The 16,111-nt window shown below is 38.2% G+C and overlaps 1 long non-coding RNA gene across 2 annotated transcripts; it reads right to left on the bottom strand.

Annotated features, from left to right (window-relative positions):
• Nucleotides 1-3,929: 3,929 nt before the first annotated feature.
• On the bottom strand, nt 3,930-15,873 carry LOC145539668 (uncharacterized). Of its 2 annotated transcripts, none has more exons than XR_014077891.1 (4): nt 15,780-15,873; nt 15,539-15,593; nt 11,650-11,795; nt 3,930-4,988 (listed from the first exon to the last, which is right to left on the bottom strand). It is a non-coding gene; the product is annotated as an uncharacterized LOC145539668 (long non-coding RNA). The 2 variants fall into 2 exon arrangements; XR_014077892.1 differs by having other exon boundaries at nt 15,720-15,829.
• Between the last annotated feature and the right edge of the window lie 238 nt (nt 15,874-16,111).

Here is a 16,111-nt window from a genome sequence, read left to right as displayed (position 1 = left end):
TTGGAGTTATTACAGCTTAAACAGGAATCTGATTTAGAGGAGTTGTTTAAACGTGCAAGACTTTGGGAAGGGAACCATGGCAATTACCCCTGGATTATGCCTGAATAGGACTGATCCTCGAATTTTGGCTAATTGGAGCTCACCTACCACAGAGCTGTGACTATGCCTGCATTTTAGCAGCCAGTATGAGTCTGTGTTTTTATTGAGTAAGAACCATTGGAAAGTACTGGAGAAAGAAATGTCCTTCCTTTATCACATCAACCCCTTAAACTCAACACTGACACTTGCAGACATATATACAAATGCACAGCATCGTGTGTTTACTGCAAGATATATTTATTTACCTAAAGGAACAACTAAGATATGTAACTTAAACACTAGCTGAAATTAATTTATCTTGTGAGAACTAAAAATATTTGGAAATAAATTCCCAGCAAATTATTTTTTCAAGGGATGAAAAGCTCATCACAGGGCTTCCCTTGTGGATCAGTGGTAAAGAATCTGCCTGCTGATGCAGGATACACGGGTTCGATCCCTGGGTCAGGAAGATCCCCCGGAGAAGGAAATGGCAATCTACTCCAGTATTCTTGCCTGAGAAACCCCATGGACAGAGGAATCTGGCGGGCTACAGTTCATGGGGTCACAAAAGAGTTGGACACAATTTAGCGACTAAACAAAAACAACAGCAACCTGTTATATCTTAGCATTGTGGCTGATTTTCTTCTCTCTACCCAGGCTATCTCAGATGTGAATAATAATTCATTTTCCTTAATCTCTCATCTCCAGATGCTTGATAGGGAGGGTTTGGGTAACAAAAATGCAAAGAAAAGCCAATCTTAAAAATTAATTGATACTAGCTATCCTTAATTTTAGAAGCTCTTCAGTCACTTGAACTCTTTGTCACCAGCCACTTTTCTTTTCTGTCTCTAATTTTCTACATTCATCTCCACCTCACTCCTCAGATGATTGGTAGAACTTTTTAATTCTCAGAATCTCTTCTCATTTCTTGTGAATTTTCCTATACAGAAAAACTTAAACTCCATTTCTCAGTTTTAGTTTTCACTTTGCAGTTACAAAGATTTTTTCTATCCCCTATTTTCAGTCTCTGTAAGTGAGAAACAGTTTGAGGTTAAAATAATAACTTTTCCTCCAATATAGGTAAGTAAAATGACACATAGGAAGGTGATAAAATCATGGATGAATGAGTGGATAGCTGGAAAAGGAGAGACAGAGGGACAGGGAGAGAGAAAGAAATGAATAAATAGGTATATATATTTCTATTTATATCTGTGTTATGATTAGTGATTAATACATGTTTAATAAACAAAAATTTAGTCTCCATAATTGGTCACTGATTAATCCATTCATACATTCATTCAACAAATATTTCATTAACCTTTTCTTAGGTACCAGAAACTTTTCTAGACCCTAGAGATAAAGCCAGCGAATAAAATAGTCAAAATCTACAGAGATTTTATTGAGCTCACCTTGTAATGGAGTTAATATTCCCATCCACGCTTCCTCCTGAATAATGCTGGAACCTGTCTCCTATTCTTTGAAGCCAAATCTTCACCCTCTTTTTAACTGGATGAATAAAATGCCCTGCAGATGATTCCTTTTTTTTTTTCTTTACTTTTTTTTTTTTTTTAATAGTCTTGATCCTTTGCAATTTACTATCTTCATTTTAAGGCCAACTCTTTTCCAAAGCTGAAATCTGATTGTGTCTCTACTTTGGGCTATTCACTGGTTTTCCATCCTTCACAGAATAAATCTCCAGTTCTGAAGCTTGGCATACAGGGCTCTTTCGAGTTCACTCTTACTTACTTTTACAATGTCACCAATCAGTGTTCTGAAACACACTCCAGACTTAAGGTCATGTTCATTTACTTTCAATTCTTGAAATTTGCCTCAGCACTTCATGATTCCAGTCCTTTATGCATACTCTTCCCTCTGCTATCTCTACCTCTTCCTACTTCATCCCTCAGGGTCTTTCTGGACTTCCCCAGATGAGTTAAATTTCTTCTCTATTATATTCCTGAATGATATAAATGAACTCATTGTATTGAGCACTACCCTCACAGTTTTCATTTTGGCTCCTGCTTTTCTTAGTATAGGCAGAAGAGAATTCTTTTCCATTTTTTAATTGAAAAAATTTTAATTGTGTCAGCCCAGCTCAGTAGATAAAGTATCTGCCTTCAATGCAGCAGACACAGGAGGCACAGTTTCGATCCCTGGGTCAGGAAGATACCCCTGAGGAGGAAATGGCAACCCATTCCTGTATTCTTGCCTGGAAAATCCCATGGACAGAAGAGCCTGGTGGGCTACAGTCCATAGGGTCTCAAAGAGTCAGACATGACTGAGAAACTAACACTTTCACTTTTTCTGATCGCTGTTTCCCCTCTGATTTATTCCCTGTTTATGTCTCAAATCTCGCCCCTCTAGTTTTCCTCTTAGTTCATTACATATAGCTATTTTCCTTCTGCTTCTAAGCACACAGAACGTTTTCTCATTTTTACCTTGGTGGTTCTCTCTGCCTGGAATGCCCATTCATGCCTCATTAAAAGGCAGACTCATACTTTCCACTTTAGGTCTCGCCTCTGCTCTCACCTGATCAGAAATGTCTTCCAGATCATTGCTGCTCTAGCAGCCTCCTCTCGTTTCTCCCAATCCTGACCCTGTCTGTATCCTTCTTTGTGCTTTCCAGTATACGAATGGGTCTTGGTTATTTGCTTAATAGTCTCGGCTGATTTTCTAAAGTGCAAGTTCATTGAGGATTAGGAATCTATCTTTTTCCCTCCTCTGCTTCTAAAGCCCAGTGTGGTGCTTAGCAAATTTATTGATGGACTTAATAAACAGTAATGGCCACATGCTGCTACTTGCTTTCTCTGTGGATACCAAACCATGGCAATCCAGGACATGTAAGTTGCATATCACTCACTTTAGTACCACTAGGAATCATGATATCACAGATAATTAAACTGTATTTTACTTTGAATACAAAAGTGACAAGTTAAAATGCCTCTAAAAGTATAAAGATGGAAAATTATTTTGAATGGATTTATGAAAAAGTTTAAGATTGATTTTTTGATGCCAAAATCTGATCAAGTTTGAGGCTATATACTGTCAATCATGTTAGCTGGGAAAGGAGACAAGTCCTGCCTGAGGGTTTAGCATCAGGAAACCTGAGTCCTCTGCCCTTCGGATGCTGCAGTGTAGGGAGCTGGCTGTACGTTTATGGTCACTGGCCTTAGTTCTGTTATATAAAGTGGAAATTAAAGGAGATGATGACTCAATGTAAGATGCCAAGCAGAAAACATACCTGTAACAACCCAAGGATCCAATAGATGGTGGACAGCAAAGAGATCAAACCAGTCAATTCTAAAGGAAATCAACCCTGAATACTCATTGGAGGGACTGATGCTGACGCTGAAGCTCCAGTACTTTGGCCACCTGAAGTGAAGAGCCGACTCATCGAAAAAGACCCTGATTCTGGGAAAGATTGAAAGCGGAAGGAGAAGGGGACGACAGAGGATGAGATGGTTGGATGGCATCACCGACTCAATGGACATGAGTCTGAGCAAGCTCTGGGAGATAGTGAAGGAAGGGAAAACTGGCGTGCCGCAATCCATGGGGTCGCAAAGAGGCAGACAGGATTTAGCAATTGAACAACAATAACCAGTATTTAAGATGATCAACAAAATAGCTTTAGATGAATAATAATAAAACCTAAATTCAGAAGAGAATTAAGTTTTCAAGATTCAGCTTTTTCATTGCAGTCAGCAATGAAAAAAGTTATTTAAATATTTTTGCATTCCAAAAGTAAAATGATTTTGTTCTTCACAGGGCATTATCACTATAAAAATGTTACAAAAGTAGTTAATGGGTAGAAACATTTATCTTTTTTGGTGAAAAGAGTTACTTTCATGTACTTTATTTTTAACTATTCTTTATTTGTCAGTTTTCAAATTATAAGGCTACAGCTTTGTAGGGAGGGATGTACTTTTATTGTTCAAATCACAGAAGAAATATACGCTTTAGAAAAAGGTCTTTTTCTTGCCCAAGCCGTGTGGCATACGAGATCTTATTTCCCCCACCAGGGATCAAATACTTACCCTGTTAGAACACAGTCTTAACTACTGAACCATCATTACTGCTTTCAGTGGTAAGTCTTTTCCTGGATGATTTCCTCAGTTTGTCAAGCTAAATTTTGTGAGTCTAAATTTTATAATCGGAAAATATAAGCATTATTTTTGTTTAAGTTGTTTTAATATACTCAAAGATATAAGTTATTTAGTACCTCTAGAGTTAGGAATTGAAAATGAATAATTCAATTGTCTATGGAAGATTTTACCTACATGTGATACCTGACATCTGGTCCCAGGACCTCTGTATTTGAGAAATGTTTAGAATAACTGACCATGTTTGTCTTAGAGAAGAGAAAATTTGAAGAAATATGAGAGCTGTTTCCACAAAGTTCAAAATAGTTATGTGCCATAAGAAGTAGACTCTGTAATAGAACTCAAATAGCTCTATGGTGATACCAGGAATAGAGTTAGCATCAAGTCACAGAGCAACACTTTCAGCTCAATATGAGTAAGAAATTTTTCACATAACTAAAAACACTGAAATATTCTGCCTTGTGAGATTGTGAGTCCCAAGCCACAAAAGAAGAGTATATAGACATTCACTCACTCTTTGCTGGGCTTCATGAGAGCCTGAAATAGCATGTCAGTGATCAAAGGTTTACCTCATAGGCCTTAGATTCTGTCATTGATCAACAATAGATACTTTAATATAATTGATTAAGTGGGCTAGTGATGCACACATCAGAAGAATCTTTGTTTAGACGACATTCTTGCATTAATCAGCTGACGGCATTATTCAAATATATGAAGGTGTGTGAGCATTCTACCACATCAGCTTTTCAAGCCCTGGATCTATTGCATTACGTCCGGTAGCTGAGGGAGTTTCTGAGGGAGCTGATAGACCTAAAGGAAGAGAAATATTTCATTGTATGTATGTACCACATCTTTATCCATTCCTCTGCTGATGGACATTTAGGTTGCTTCCATATACTGGCTATTGTAAATAGAGCTGCTATGAACTTTGGGATGCCTGTATCTTTTGGAATTAAGGTCTTCTCTTGGGTATATGCCCAGTAGTAGGATTGTTGGCTCTTGTCGTATATCTGCAGTTAACAAGGGACTCAAGGACTGGCGGGCCAGGACCTCCAGGGCATATCTCTGCTTGTTTCTTTCTCCAGAATTGGAAACAAATGTTCTCAACATGGTGGCAACTTCTCATCTAGCTAGTCCTGTAGTTCCAGAGGGAAGACCCATATCACTTAAAGCTCTGGATCAGCTACCTCTGAATGGATTTGTCTGGTTTGGTTCAAATGTCAACCCTGAACCAATAACTGTTTCCTGGAAAAGTGGGAAAAAATTTATGGTGACTGGCCTTGATTCATATATCCTTCCTATAATTGAGAAACAAGGGACAGATAATTAGGAGTTAGGAAATGCATGTAGCAGTCAAAAGCAGTCCCTATTTCAGACCATAGTAATCTTTTATTTTTTACCTTTCCATGTTATTTGTTGTTGTTATTATCTAATTTTATATAGTCATAAAAGTTATAGACAACTGTATTGGCATTACCTATGATTGAAAAGGTGCATATTTGTTTTCTCTCCATAAATTATTGAGGTACTTCTGCTGTATAATACATTTTGAAGTTTCACCTACTTTAGTGGTATACCATTCTCTTTATCAAGAGGTACTCAAAGTCACTCTCTTTAAGTTACCTAAGTAGCTTTTAACAAGCGTCACAAAATCAATATGATAGAATGATTCGATAATTAAGAAACACTGTTCCAAATCATAATGGTATCTGCCATGGCGGGGAATGCCAATGACATCTCCTGCCAGAGAAATTCATGAAGAAAGTCTAAGAGATACCTCCACGGGACCTGACCAGGTGCTCCACAGTCTGTCCACCCTCTGCGAAGGGGACTTTCCCTCATGCAGATGAAGTGTTACATTAGAGATCGTCTGCTCAATTCAGTTCAGTCGCTCAGTTGTGTCTGACTCTTTGCGACCCCGTGAACTGCAGCACGCCAGGCTTCTCTGTCCATCATCACCAGCTCCCGGAGTCTACCCAAACCCATGTCCAACGAGTCAGTGATGCCATCCAACCATCTCATCCTCTGTCGGCCCCTTCTCCTCCCGCCCCCAATCCCACCCAGCATTAGGGTCTTTTCCAATGAGTCAACTCTTCGCATGAGGTGGCCAAAGTATTGGAGTTTCAGCTTCAACATCAGTCCTTCCAATGAACACCCAGGATTGATCTCCTTTAGGATGGATTGATTGGATCTCCTTGCAGTCCAAGGGACTCTCAAGAGTCTTCTCCAACACCACAGTTCAAAAGCATCAGTTCTCCGGCGCTCAGCTTTCTTCACCGTCCAACTCTCACATCCATACATGACCGCTGGAAAAACCATAGCCTTGACTAGATGGACTTTTGTTGGCAAAGTAATGTCTCTGCTTTTAAATACGCTATTTAGGTTGATCATAACTTTCCTTCCAAGGAGTAAGTAACTTTTAATTTCATGGCTACAATCACCATCTGCAGTGATTTTGGAGCCCAAAAAATAAAGTCTGACACTGTTTCCACTATTTCCCCATCCATTTCCCATGAACTGATGAGACCAGATGCCATGATCTTAGTTTTCTGAATGTTGAGCTTTAAGCCAACTTTTTCACTCTCCTCTTTCACTTTCATCAAGAGGCTCTTTACTTCTTCTTCACTTTCTGCCATAAGGCTGGTGTCATCTGCATGTATTAGGTTATTGATATTTCTCCCGGCATTCTTGATTCCAGCTTGTGCTTCTTCCAGCCCAGCATTTCTCATGATGTACTCTGCATATAAGTTAAATAAGCAGAGTGACAATATACAGCCTTGCGTACACGTTTTCCCATTTGGAACCATTCTGCTTTTCCATGTCCAGTTCTAAATGTTGCTTCCTGACCTGCATACGGGTTTCTCAAGAGGCAGGTGAGGTGGTCTGGTATACCCATCTCTTTCAGAATTTTCCACAGTTTATTGTGATCCACACAGTCAAAGGCTTTAGCATAGTCAATAAAGTAGAAATAGATGTTTTTCTGGAACTCTCTTGCTTTTTTAATGATCCAGCGAATGTTGGCAATTTGATCTCTGGTTCCTCTGCCTTTTCTAAAACCAGCTTGAACATTTGGAAGTTCATAGTTCACGTATTGCTGAAGCCTGGCTTGGAGAATTTTGAGCATTTCTTACTAGCGTGTGAGATGAGTGCAATTGTGCGGTAGTTTGAGCATTCTTTGGCATTGCCTTTCTTTGGGACTAGAATGAAAACTGACCTTTTCCAGTCCTGTGGCCACTGCTGAGTTTTCCAAATTTGCTGGCATATCGAGTGCAGCACCTTCACAGCATCATCTTTCAGGATTTGAAATAGTTCAACTGGAATTCCATCATCTCCACTAGCTTTGTTTGTAGTGATGCTTCCTAAGGCCCACTTGACTTTGCACTCCAGGATGTCTGGCTCTAGGTGAGTGATCACACCATCATGATTATCTGGGTCGTGAAGATCTTTTTTGTACAGTTCTTCTGTGTATTCTTGCCACCTCTTCTTAATATCTTCTGCTTCTGTTAGGTCCATACCATTTCTGTCCTTTATCGAGCCCATCTGTAATCGCTATTATTTGTTTAACTTTTCCATGATTTTACTATTTTTCATGTAGTTTTTCAGAATGGAGATTATCTAAGACATTATGCTAGTTGAGCTACTGAATGTAAGCATATGTTTATTTATATTCTAAATTTGATGCAATTTAGATCTAGGTAATTATGCAACAATTGTGGTAAACACATAGATACAACTATTCCCTTTAGCATTCAAATTTCATGAAGATAATAGCTGTAAAACACTAACAGCTTCCCTTTATTTTTATCCCTGTCTTTTAACATCACAATGTTAAGAATTTATGAGCTAAAACATAAACTATTTTTGATGAAAAAACTATAAAATTTGATGAAAACTCAGTAAAATATTAAAATGTAAATTATGACAATATAGACACTATGAGTTAAAACATGAAGTATTTGGTGTATACCTCCTACTGAGTGCTTAAGCCAGCGGAATTTGCCTGAACCAAGAGTCATAGCTCTACTGGAATATCTTAATTGCATGTGTGGCTATAGTTCAAACTTCCTGTTGTACATGACTCAAGCCTTCCCTCAGGCAATTCCGGTTTCCTGGTTTACCTGGGAAATGAATGCAGATGGCTTGATAGTACAGTAATTGACTTTGGGTAGAGGGCATGATGCCGGAGACCCATGACTTTCTCAGCCAGATGCTTTTAAACATTCTGGGAGAACTTATTCACTGTATATCTTTTACAACTCAGATAGTCTCTGTGACACCAACTGGTATTTGTCAGAGTTTTCCACCTATGCATTATACAGTTGTTCATATTTTAAGGAGAATATCTCATTTATATTATTAGGAGTGAGTCAAAGGCTGTTTTGAAATGTGTTATATGCATATACATGTTCTTAAATTTATACTTTCATAAAACAGACCAAAAACTTAATTTCTATTAAAACCCTAAAAATGACAGTTTAAAACATAATGAAAGATTTCTGCTTAAGTTAACTGCTTTTCAAACATGCTTAATCAGTTCAGTTCAAAAGCTTAATCGTGTCCAACTCTTTGCAACCCCATGGACTATAGCACACCAGGCTTCCCTGTCCAAAATCAACTCCTGGAACTTGTTCAAACTCATGTCCATTGAGTCGGTGATGCCATCCAAACATCTTATCCTCTGTTGTCCCCTTCTCCTCCTACCTTCAATCTTTCCCAGCATCAGGGTCTTTTCAAATGAGTCAGCTCTTCACATCAGGTGGCCAAAGTATTGGAGCTTCAGCTTCAGCATCAGTCCTTTCAATGAATATTCAGGACTGATTTCCACTAGGGTTGACAAGTTTGATTTCCTCGCAGCCAAAGGGACTCAAGAGTCTTCTCCAAAATCACAGTTCAAAAGTATCAGTTCTTTGGCACTCAGCTTTCTTTATGGTCCAACTCTCACATCCCTACATGACTACTGGAAAACCATAGTTTCGACTAGATGGACCTTTGTCAGAAAAGTAATGTCTCTGCTTTTTAATATGCTGCCTAGTTTAATCATAGCTCTTCTTCCAAGGAGCAATCACCTTTTAATGTCATGGCTACAGTCAACATCTCAGTGATTTTTCAGCCCAAGAAAATAAAGTCTGTCACTGTTTCCATTGTTTCCCCATCTTTTTGTCATGAAGTGATGGGACCAGATGCCATGATCTTAGTTTTTTGAATGTTGAATTTTAAGCCAATTTTTTCACTCTCCTCTTTCACTTTCATCAAAAGGCTCTTTAGTTCTTCTTCATTTTCTGCCATATCTGCATATCTGAGGTTATTGATATTTCTCCAGGCAATCTTGATTCCAGCTTGTGCTTCATCCAGCCCAGCATTTTGCATGATGTACTCTGCATACAAGTTAAATAAGCAGGGTGACAATATACAGCCTTGACGTAACCCTTTTCCAATTTGGAACCATTCTGCTTTTCCATGTGCATTTCTAACTGTTGCTTCTTGACTTGCATACAGATTTCTCAGGAAGCAGGTAAGGTGGGCTGGTATTCTCATCCCTTTAAGAATTTTCCATAGTTTGTTGTGATCCACACAGTCAAAAACTTTGGCATAGTCAATAAAACAAAAGTAGATGTTTTTCTGGAACTCTCTTGCATTTTTTGATGATCCAACAATGTTGGCAATTTGATCTCTGGTTCCTCTGACTTTTCTAAATCCAGCTTGAACATCTGGAAGTTTTCAGTTCACATATTGTTGAAGCCTGGCTTGGAGAATTTTGAGCATTAATTTGTTAGCGTGTGAAATGAGTGCAATTGTGCGGTAGTTTGAATACATTCTTTGGCATTGCCTTTCTTTGGGATTAGAATGAAAACTGACCTTTTCCAGTCCTGTGGCCACTGCTGAGTTTTCCAAATTTGCTGGCATATTGAGGGCAGCACTTTCACAGCATTGTCTTTCAGGATTTGAAATAGCTCAGCTGGAATTCCATCACCTCCACTAGCTTTGCTGGTAGTGATGCTTCCTAAGGCCCACTTGACTTGGCACTCCAGGATGTCTGGCCTAGGTGAGTTAGCACACCATTGTGGTTATATGGATCATTAAGATCTTTTCTTGTATAGTTCTTCTGTATTCTTGCCACCTCTTCTTAATATCTTCTGCTTCTGTTAGGTCTATACCATTTCTTTCCTTTATTGTGCTCATCTTTGCATGAAATGTTCCTTTGGTATCTCTCATCTTCTTGAAGAGATCTCTAGTGTTTGCCATTCTATTGTTTTCCTCTGTTTCTTTGCATTGATCACTGAGGAAGGCTTTCTTATCTCTCCTTGCTATTCTTTGGAACTCTGCATTCAGATAGGTATATTTTTCCTTTGTCTTTGCCTTTCACTTCTCTTCTTTTCTCAGCTATTTGTAAGGCCTCCTCAGACAACCATTTTGCCTTTTTACATTTCTTTTTCTTGGGGATGTTCTTGATCACCACCTCCTGTAAAATGTCACAAATCTTCCTCCATAGTTCTTCAGGCACTCTGTCAGATCTAATTTCTTGAATCTATTTGTCACTTCCACTGTATAATCATAAGGGATATGATTTAGTTCATACCTGAATGGTCTAGTGGTTTTTCCCTACTTTCTTCATTTTAAGTCTGAATTTTGCAATAAGGAGTTCATGGTCTGAGCCACTTCAGCTTGTTTTTTCTAACCCGGTCTTGTTTTCGCTGACTGTATAGATCTTCTCCATCTTCGGGTGCAAAGAATATAATCCATCTGATTTCAGTGTTGACCATCTCGTGATGTCCATGTGTAGAGTTGTCTCTTGTGTTGTTGGAAGAGGGTGTTTGCTATGACCAGTGCATTCTCTTGGCAAACCTCTGTTAGCCTTTGACCTGCTTCATTTTGTACTCCAAGGCCTCATTTGCCTGTTACTCCAGGTATCTCTTGACTTCCTACTTTTGCATTCCAGTCTCCTGTGATGAAAAGGACATCTTCTTTTGGTGTTAGTTCCAGAAGGTCTTAAAAGGTTTCATAGAACCATTCAACCTCAGCTTCTTCAGCAATAGTGGTTAGGGCATAGACTTGAATTACTGTGATATTGAATCACATGCTTAATAGTTTTCTAATATTTTACCTAAGTATTTTAGCTTATTATGTAAATTAGGATAATTTTGAATATTTTGAATATTTTATTTGAATTTGCACATTTGAAAATGATGCCAAGCATTGTTAATAAAATGAACATAGAGTAATATTTCATATTAATTGACACATTTTTTATATTTTCATCAATGAAAACTTTAACAATATCTACTCAGTTTGTCTTTATTTAATTGAAGAAGTGAAAAAGTCATATAAAGCAAATGTCCTATTGAAATATTTTCTACATCTGGCTAACTGTCAAAGCCTTAAAGAATACAATTTAATCTTTAAAAGATATTAACAAGTACTCAGTACAAGCATAAAACTATGTAGAAAACTATTTAAAAATTCTCAGACTTACCCTCTAACAACAGAGTGAGGGGACTTCATTCATAAATTTTAACATTATTTCATTCCATCCTGGCTTTTTAATCCCATTCATTCACAGACGATCTTCTTCATTTGTCCATTTATACTGAGGGCTCACATGCCATATGCTGAGCTTGTCTGAGGTTAAAAAGACAAATCCGATACAGATTAGATCAGATTGAGAGACTATCAGCATAATTGGGAAAAAAAGAAGTCAAAGCTTTAAGAGGATAGATGTTGATAGCTTAATCACAATTACATTGAAGTCACCAGAAAAAATGTCAGAATGTAGGCAAAGAGGAGAATTATTACATGCATGTGAAAAATACATTTGTATAGCTATTACTTCCTGACTACACTGAATTTTGACTCTTCCCTCGTCCATGTGCTGTACTTCTCCCTTGACTTCCAAACTATTAGACTGGTTTCACTGCCCTCTTCTTCTATACCTCAATTCTTCTTTTTTCAGAATTATCAACTTTCTCCCTGTCCCTAGAGTCTTTTCTATATATATACATTTACTGTGGCTCAGTCAGTAAAGAATCCGCCTGCAATGAGGGAGACTTGGGTTTGATTCCTGCGTTGGAAAGATCTCCCGGAGAAGGAAATGGCAACCCACTCTAGTATTCTTGCCTGGAGAATTCCATGGACAGAGAAGCCTGGTGGGCTACAGTCCATCGAGTCACAGAGAGTTGGACACGACTGAGTGACTAACACACACACACACACACACACACACACACTCCTCAATTCTTATCTCAAATAAAGAGTATCACTTCTCTTGTGTGTGACTCATCTCGATACACGTTATAGATCTTACCTTCTTCCAACTTTGTCCAGGTTTTATATACCAATTATTCCTCTCTCATTATGAATCTTTCATTTCTCTGTCTCTTTTCTCTGTGTGCATAGACATACACTCAACTCTATTTCATTACTTAAAATTTTTCCTTGAATTTTTTCTCATCACATTTTTCTTCTCTTAATAGTCAAAGTTATTCTACATTTATCATTGTTCTTTACCCTCCTGCCTTCCCCATTCACTCTTCTACTTAACTACAAACTGACTTTTGGTCCCACCCCACCAGCATACCAGTGAAACTACTGATGGTAGGGTGATTGAATCCAAAGAACACTTTCCAGGGCTTATTTAGCACCTTTGCTACATTTGACACGAACAGTAATCCTCTTCTAAAATGGCTTTTGGTTTTTACTTTTTTCTTTCTCACCATCATTTCCTGTCTGTTTTCTATCGGCTTCTTTCCTTCTAACAGCTTCTTAATGTTATGCTCACCAAGATTTTTCCCTCTTCTACTTCCATTCTACCTTCTTTCTCAGGCATTTCATCTACCTCATTTATTTGAAATGCACCAATGAACTAAATATTTTTATTTCTTTCATCACCTAGACTATTTTCCAGAACTTCAGATTCACAAGTGAAGGGTCTATAAGACATATCCATCTACATATCATCTATGCACTGTCAATGCTACTTATATATAACAGAAATAATTGTCATCCTCCAAACTGCTCTTCTCACAGTATCTCTTAACTTGTTGAATGACACCACCTTCCACTGAGGCACAAAGGACAGATATTCAGGGACTTCCCTGAGACCTCACCTTTCCTTAATCTCAACTCCAATCAGTCAATAATCCTTGTCATATTCTCATCCTCAATACCTCTTGAAGCTGTTTCTGCCTCTACCTCTGCTACAATTCTCTTAGTCTTTCAAATTCATTGCATGCACTGTTGCATCATTACCTCAATTAATTTTATTTCTAGCCTCTTTTTAAAATGCCTTATCCACAATAGATAAAGATAGATAGATGCAATAGAGAGGTTAATCTTTTCTTTTAAAAATGAAAATCTAATGATGTCATCCCCTGGCTTAAAATCACCCTACTTTCCACCCGGACAGCAGGATAAAGAGCAAATTGCTTGTCAAATGACCTTAAGCTCTTGGTATCTGGCCTCTGCTTACCTTTCCAATTTGATTTCTCTAAGACTTCCTCATGTGAACGTTTTACTCTAGCCAAAACCAGCATGTTCTCACCTAAGATAATGCACTTGTCCTACCATCACAACTGGAGATCCAGAGACTCACTACCTTCCTATATTGGTGACATTTATTTCACCTTAATTACGTCACAGCCCCATCCTGTTCGTATGAACTAAATTATGAATCTAATCACTACCATCTCCTATTTCATCTTCACTCCTACAGAAAACCTTACTCCACAAGGAAAAAAAAAAATCAAGATAATGGAGAGACAATACAAAAACTTTCCAGATTACAGTTAGTGTCTACTTATGCATGGGTCTATATAATTTGTCTTCCTTTGTACTTGTGATAAATTGTTTATTTTTTCATTTAAGAGCCCTGTATTTGGATTCTACATCTCATCCAATCTTGCTTACTTAATTAAGTGGCTCAAGAAATGTTCTTCTGCTTCTCTTAAATTATCAGTTTTTACTTTCTTGGTTGAATCATTGACATAAATGTATAAACATGTAAGAAAGAGCTCTCTTCTGATATCACATTCCAGCTTCCTTCCATTTTCCTGTAAATATCTGAAAATACCTGCTATCTCCAATTCCATTCATATTATTCCCCTTATACTCACTCTAAGCACTCTTTCATTTCTCTTTTTTTAAGATTCTTTTCTAATGGGAATCATTTTTAAAGTCTTTATTGAATATGTTGCAATATTGCTTGTGTTTTGAGTTTGTTTTTTTCAGCCAAGAAACCTCAGTACTCACTCGCATTTACTCTAAGCATTCCTTCGTTTAACTTTCCAGGCTCCACTCTGTCTTGGCTTTCCTCCTACCTTCAAGGTTATACTTTCTTATCTAACCCTCAGCCCCCTTTTCTGAAAAGAAAGTGAAAGTGAAGTCTCTCAGTCATGTCTGACTCTTTGCGACCCCATGGACTGTAGCCTACCATACTCCTCCTTCCATGGGATTTTCCAGGCAAGAGTATGGGAGTGGGTTGCCATTGCCTTCTCCAGAAAATCTTCCAGACCCAGGGATCGAACCTACGTCTCCCGCATTGTGGGCAGATGCTTCACTGTCTGAGCCCCCTTTTCTAATGGGAGACAAAGGTTCTCCTCACCTGCTTATCTTCTAATATTGGGATTCTTGGACTTTTCATTTCTTTTAATAATAATTCTTAAAGTTTTCTCTTCCATCTTTATGGCTATCAACACCATCTGTGTTCTAAAAAGTGACGTCTAAATTTCCAGCCAGACCTCTCCCTTGAACTTCATATTCACATACACAATTGCCTTCTATTGAACATCCAATAAGTATTTCACTAATCTTCCCAGATGACTGCAGTATTTTTGCCTGGAAAATCCCATGGACAGAAGCGTCTGATGGGCAACAGTCCATGGGGCCACAAAGAGTCAGACATGATTGAGTGACTGAGCACACACACACATCTTATATTTAACATTTCCAATTGGAGAGATGAGGATGGCCTTCATTCTTTCTTATAGGCGTTTCCTTCCACTCTCCCAGTTTTCCTCATTTCAGCATATGATGACTCTATTCTTTTGATCATTTAGCCCAAAAACCTTGGAATGATTGCTGAATCCATCTCACACTTCATAATTTCTGTCAGTTCCACTTTTAAAATGTACCCTGAATCTGGCCACCATGCCTCTCCCTTACCACTAACAGTTCTTTTCTCTTGCTTAGATTTTAACAATAGCCTTTTAATTGGTCTTCTGGTTTTCATTATTGTTCCTCTATAAATAATTCTCAACTCAGCAGTCAGAATTACTTATCCAAAATCTGAGTTCAGGCAGAGAGGCTACCTACAGTCATGGCCAACATCATGGACTCTGAAGACAGATGTGATGGGATCTGCTACTTACCCACCATATAAACCTTGCATGGGTTACTTAATCTCACTGGTTTCTGTTTATTTATCTGTAAAATAGAAATAAAAATGTGATAAACCTTAAAGTTTCCATGAAGAATATATTGCTTGATACTTGTAAAATGTTTAGGATAATGTCTGGCATATAAAGTTATTTAAGTAAAGTAAATAAATACTGTTTCTCTGTCCTAAACCCTCTGTTGGTCTTCCTTTCCGTGTTTATAGTGGATTCTCACATCATTTGTAATCCCGATGCCCTCACACCTCTCCAGCATCATCCAATGGCAGTTTTCTTCCGTTACATCATTAGAACTATATCAGCACCTTGCTGTCTTAGAGCACAGGAGTCTCGCTTGACTCAGGAACTTGCTACTTGATGTTCGCTCAGTCTGGAATGCTACTTCACAACTACTCCCACTCCACCCGGATATCTTTCTAGATCACTCCGTCAGTTTCTTTATTCAAATGTCAAATTCTCAAGTGTCACCTTCTGTTATGTAAAATGCCAGTCTCCCATCCCCACTCTGGAAATTGCTTCTCTCTTACTCTGCTTTATTTACCACCAAAG

Source organism: Giraffa tippelskirchi, chromosome 2 (genome assembly GCF_054371585.1).
Source record: "Giraffa tippelskirchi isolate mGirTip1 chromosome 2, T2T-mGirTip1v1.2.pri, whole genome shotgun sequence".
Taxonomy (NCBI): domain Eukaryota; kingdom Metazoa; phylum Chordata; class Mammalia; order Artiodactyla; family Giraffidae; genus Giraffa; species Giraffa tippelskirchi.
This window is presented reverse-complemented; position numbering and strand designations above follow the sequence as displayed.